Below are 6,176 nucleotides of genomic sequence, written 5' to 3' on the forward strand. Positions count from 1 at the left end.
ACTTTCCCTTGGAAATATTCAGTTCCAAAAGATAATGAACCAACACTGAATTCTGCAGCAAAAATCACTGTGACCCTGTCTGAAGATTATTCATGTGCAAGAGCAATAGAAAGGCATTCTGAGAGATGGAAGAAATCAGAGAGCAAATTACCAATGTGCTGTTCTTGAAAAGATAAATCAATAAAATATTTGTAACTTACTGAGAACTGCATTGAAATTAAGAACTCACGAGTGAGAAAGCTGGAAATAATTAAAAAAAAATAGCAGTGAGAAACAAAGCCCATAAAACACAGAGGTAAAGCTAGATAGTTATTACAACTGTAGGATTATTGAAAAAATAGAAATCCAATGGAAGAAATAGTAAATAATATCTTTAAATTATTTCAGAATTTTCTTACAAAAGCTAGGATGTCAGGGAGGTATGATAAAGATTGTTCATTGCTTGGTAAAATCCATTCAGGCCACATACCACACAAATGGAGGCTGGGCCCATAGTGGCCATCATGGTTACATGATACCTAGGTCTTAAGGGTTTCTGTGGCCATGTGACTCATCTTTTTGTAAAAGAAGGAGAGCAGAAGTGATAGATTCCACTCACAGTCTGGAACTTAAGACATCAGGCATGCCCTTTCAGACAAGGAAGTGATCCAGCTTTGACCATGAAGATGGCAACAATGCCCAAGGGCATGGGGAAGATGCGTTGGAAGGAACTTGGGTTCCTCATTAAGTAATGAGCACAGCTGTTCCGCTGACCTGGTCCATTCACACATAATCTGTTATATGAGTGAGAAATAAACTTTTTTCTTTTTTTTTTTTTTAATATTTTATTTATTTATTTGAGAGAGAGAATGAGATAGAGAGCATGAGAGGGGGGAGGGTCAGAGAGAGAGGCAGACTCCCTGCTGAGCAGGGAGCCTGACGTGGGACTCGATCCCAGGACTCCAGGATCATGACCTGAGCCGAAGGCAGTCGCTTAACCAACTGAGCCACCCAGGCGCCCCGAAATAAACTTTTTTCTTAAGCCATTTGTCATGAGGGCTTTTTGTTGTAATGTATTAGTTTATCCTGACATATAAAGGTCATGAGAAAGGAAGGAAAAAATGCATAAAACAATGCACAAAACTATTCATGTGGATAAAAGGTATAGTCTAAACATGTAATTTATTACAACAATCAGATCATCTTATACATATTGCTGTGCAATTTGATTTTTATAAGAAACAGACAGTATTTTTTGGTCATTATTCCATGCCAGTATATAAAGAGTTACATATGATTCGTAATTTTTTTTAAGATTTATTTATTTATTTGAGAGAGAGAGAGGGAGAGGGAGAGAAAGGGAACAGGGGGAGGGGCAGAGGGAGAGACAGGATCCTGAAGCAGACTCCCCACTGAGCATGGAGCTGGACACAGGGCTCGATCCCAGGACCCTGAGATCATGGCCTGAGCCGAAATCAAGAGCTGGCTGCTTAACTGACTGAGCCACCCAGGCACTGCAATTTGTAACCTTCAAATAGTACAGTATAGTTCGGTGGTTCCCTGATGTATTTAATTCTACTTTCCTCTATTTGAGCATTGCATTTTTCCCCTAATATTTGGCTACTACATGTAATTCTATAGTGAAATGTCTCACACGCATGAGTGAGAATTTCTGTAGAATAGATATTCTAGAGTTCTAGAGTGGAATTTTTGGTTTAAGAGTATACACTTACGGGATCCCAAAATTGAACTCTGGAGACTGGCAAGAGTCAGAGGCAAGTGTTCTAGGCAGTTCTCCTTGCGGCCCGCCATTTGCCCTACTGATATTTACAGTTGACTTGAGTCAATAGCTGGTGTAACTCAAGATTTTTCTCTCTTGGTTTGGTTGGGGCCCAGTGGTGTTTTTGGCGGACTCAGCCCTACTTCCGGTCCTGTTGGCTGTAGGCTCCTAAGTGAATGCTGCACCTTCCATCAGTTTCCTCAGTGAATTGCCCCCCGGCCTCTGTGGCAGGGCCATTTCATCTTGCTATGGTGGTCTCCATGACTAGTCTGGTGATTATTAACTTAGTGACACACCACTTTGGACTTGAGAGTGGATTGAGAAGGCCAAGCCTTCTGCTGGAGAATGCTGTCCCCCTAGTCTGCTGTGGTAACACCCCTGGTGGGGTTGGAAAGCAGCCTGGGAAATTCTCTCTGGATTTCTAAATAGGTGTGGGGCAATAGCTCCCCTCCCAGGAATGGCAAAGCAGGCCACTCATCTGCTCATTTTAACCCATACCTCTTCCTTTCTCTCCCTCCCTCCCTCCCTCACACATTCCTACCTGGAGAGGGCAAGTTTCCTTTCATTTTCCCTGAGCATTATCTTCCCACTTCCAGATTCCTGCTAGGCCTTACTAGAGGTCAGGTAGACCTCCTTTAGATTAGAAAAGATCTCCAACTTTGGTGGTTATTATGCTAAAAGAGGGAGGTGAAGGAATTTGAGAAATACTTAGCAAGACATTATCCTGACTTGCCAAGCTATTCTCTGTTTGACAAGCTTTACATTTCCTTAATCTTGCTTTTTAAACAAGTGTGAATGTTGTGCTGGGCAGAAAGACACTTAGGGAGGAAAAAGGCTAAAGTCTTGTGTTTGGAAAGGCATAAGAAGAAAGCACATTAAAAATCATATACATATTGTATATATATCTCTGATTTCAGCTTGAGAGATCCTGCTAATGTATTCTAAAAATGTTTTTCTATTTTAGAGTCCCTTTTATAGTATGTGCGTCTCTTTTTCCGTGCTTTTGTCAAACCATCGAATTATCATTTTTTCTCTTTCTTTCTTTCTTTCCTTTTTGTCAATCTGATAGAGAAAACATATCTAACTTCTTTTAGTTTTTATTTTTTATTCCTAAAAAGACTGTCACTTAATTTTTTTTTATTTTTCTTTCTTATGTTTCTTTCTTTCTTCTGTTAATGGCATGTGAATATCCCTTCCTAATTTCCAACTGGGTTATTTTGCTTTTCTCATTGATGCAAATTTCTTATTGATTATGTGAGGATGTTAAACATGTCAACACTCACGACAGTGCCTAATACATAGCAAGCACGCAATATGGGTTGTGTTGGGGAAATCCAATGAAAACCCAAATCTCCCAACACAGAAAACCTCTCCATAAAGGTAGTAGAGAAAGGAAACAATTTTGTTCTTGAAGCAGCATCAAGCTAGAATGTAAGGCACATCACAGGCAATCCACTAAGAGACTGCACAAACAGAAAGGAATCTCTTATACAGGAAACCTTTATACAGCCAAGCAGATTCAAGCCATTCTGTACATATTCTCAAGATAAACAACAACTGGACTGAAGAGCACCATTTGTCACACACAGTTTATCCTGGATTCACCTGGTAATTGCAGTGACCATCAGGGCTAGCTAATCGGCTTTATCCAGAGGAAAAACAAGCTTTATGACAAGAGGTAGTTTTGCAACTTGGAGCAAGGTGCCTACTAAAGGTAGGTGCTAGCCTCCCAAGGAAATAGGGAGATGGTGGTGCTCTCTCCCTTGATGATTACATTTCAAATAGATGGTTCCCAGGTCCTTGAGAAAGCCAGTCTTGGATCATAAAGCTGACAAAAGGCCTATCTAGTTTTCAAAAAGATTTATATATATATTTCAAAGAGATGAGAAAGTACCCTACAGTTACAAGTGTTCTAAAGTCAATGCTCTAAGAAAAAAAGAGGGGAAGAAAATCTATTTTTAACAGGGAGCATTAAGCTCCTTACTTTTAATTTGTTTTTGTCCTTAGGGTTGATGATAATATATTGTTGCTATTTGAATGTTCTTTTATATTAGGAATATTACATTTTACTTTACTATATACTCAGTGAGAACAAATTAAAACAAAACAGAAACAAAACTCAAAACTCAAAAATGCTGGCCTTGGAGGCCTTTCCCAGTCTGGGCACTGTTATCGCTCAGATCTCATCTGGATGACTCTCCTGGGTTACTCCCCTCGGGCCGCAGGGGAATATATGCCCGGACTCTGTTCTGGCTCGTCTCTGCCTGAAACACCATCTCCCAGATATGTATAGTTTTATTCCTTGTCATTTTAAATTTTTTTTATTTATTTTTTATTTTTTGATGTGTAATTGCCATTTATTTTTTTTCTGGAGAACAGCTTTTCTTCAGTCCTTAAGGACTTAGCTCCTTACATGGGCTTTGGTGGAGGTCGTGGGGCAGCACCCGCAGGTCTAAATCGGGGTGGGGGTGTTCGGTCCTTCCGTGCTTCACGAGAGCGATTCCTGACTACCTTGCTGTGAATGGCACAACTCGCACAATAATGTAGTTTCACATACAGCTTGGGAAGCACATAGGCGTCGAAGACACTCCCTTCGGAAATGTCCCTGACGGCGGCGGCCTCTACTATGTTCCGAATAACGAACTTCTTAATGGCCTTATCCTTGGGCACACAACGGGCGCAGTTGGTGCAGCGAATAGGCTGCGCGTGGCCGCGGCCCTTTCTGGCACGATCATTATTCCTTCTTTTCTTGGTCATCTTGGTAGCGAGACCCGAGAGAGTCCTTGTTATTTTTTAAATGACACTTTCTTATTGAAGGTTACCTTGACTGCTCTATTGAAAATATAGATGGGATGCCTGGATGGCTCAGTCGGTTAAGCTCCTGCCTTCTGCTCAGGTTGTGATCTCAGAGTCCTGGGATAGAGTTCCTCATCAGGCTCCTTGCTCATGGGAAGTCTGCTTCTCCCTCTTCTCCCTCTTCCTGTTGCTCTCCCTGCTTATGCTCTCTCCCTCTCTCTGACAAATAAATAAATAAATACAATCTTAAAAAAAAAAAAAAGAAAAGAAAATGATATATTCCCACTGGTCCCACCTCTCCCACCTAGAACTCCCCATTCCTCTCCTTGCTTTATTGTTACCTATAACATTTAACACCTTTTAATAGACTATAAACTTGATTATTTGTTTGGTTTGTTGTCTTGTCTCTTCCCTCTCATTAGAAAGTAGTGTTAGGGATACACAGGATTTTGCCTATTTTGTTCACTGCTCTGTCTCCAGGGCTGAGTAAGGAATGATGAAAAAATTAATAAATACACGTTGACATTTTCATTGATTTTTCATTATGTACACAGGGTGTTTCATATGGAAACATTTTCACTGTTACGCAGCCAAGTCTATGTTATGCAGCCAAGTCTATCAATCTTTTCTTTTATGGTGTCTCAGTTTCATGTCTTAGAAAAGGTTTTCCAACATAGTAAGATCTCCCATCATAAGAAAGAAAAAGGGCTGTCATGGAAAACTGGCAAAAATCTGAATGACGTCTGATGATTAGTTAATGGTTGCATACCAGCATTTTGGTAATTAGTTTTGACTAATGTACCATGGCGATATCAGATGTTAATAGTAGAGAAAATTAGGTGAGGGATTTACAGTTTAGGGGAGTCCTCTGTATTATGTTTACATCTTTTCTGTAAATTTACAATTACTCTAAAAAGTTTATTTAAAAATGTATCTTTTCTTTGATCATGTTTATAGTTTCGATTTTAGTTTTAGATTTTAAGACCACCCTGGAATAACTTTCTTGTTGTTCTTATATTGTGTAAAGTAGAAGACATTTTTCTCTTTCTCTTTTGGATAGTCAGTTGTTACTGTTTGAAATGCTGCTACATAACATATATTCAGTAAGGGAAGTATACTCGTTTTCTAAAAATGTTTAAACTCTTCTCATATATTTATTCTTCCAGATTAATTTTATAATTGGGTCATCAAGTTGTATAAAAATTCCCATTGTTATTTTGATTGAGATTACATATGTACAGGATAGATATTTTTGGTAAAATCTTACTGCATTAAATTAATATACTTAATAGCCCTTATATATGCAAAGCTATTATAATCAATAATAAAAAAAGGATATGCAAAGTACATGAACAAGTAAGTTAACTGATGAGAAATAGAAAGATCAATGGCATACAAAACTTATATAAGAGATTTCAAGCTGAAGAATCATCAATAAAATATAAATTAAAAAAGCGTTAGCACCGGTTTTTTTTTTTCCCAAGTATGAGCAATAATGCCTGGCTCTTGCAAAGATGTAGTTAAATCGGGTCTCATATATTGTTGGCAGGAAAGTAAATTTTGTAGAATCTTTCTGGAAAACAAATTGGTAATTTCTTTCAAATTCTCAACATTTTGAATA

General features: G+C 38.7%; 1 pseudogene; it reads right to left on the minus strand.

Annotated features, from left to right (window-relative positions):
• Positions 1 to 4,136: 4,136 nt before the first annotated feature.
• On the minus strand, positions 4,137 to 4,531 carry LOC102747997 (small ribosomal subunit protein eS26 pseudogene; annotated as a pseudogene).
• Between the last annotated feature and the right edge of the window lie 1,645 nt (positions 4,532 to 6,176).

This window comes from Leptonychotes weddellii, chromosome 10, assembly GCF_054177405.1.
Source record: "Leptonychotes weddellii isolate Sample4059 chromosome 10, ASM5417740v2, whole genome shotgun sequence".
NCBI classification, from domain to species: domain Eukaryota; kingdom Metazoa; phylum Chordata; class Mammalia; order Carnivora; family Phocidae; genus Leptonychotes; species Leptonychotes weddellii.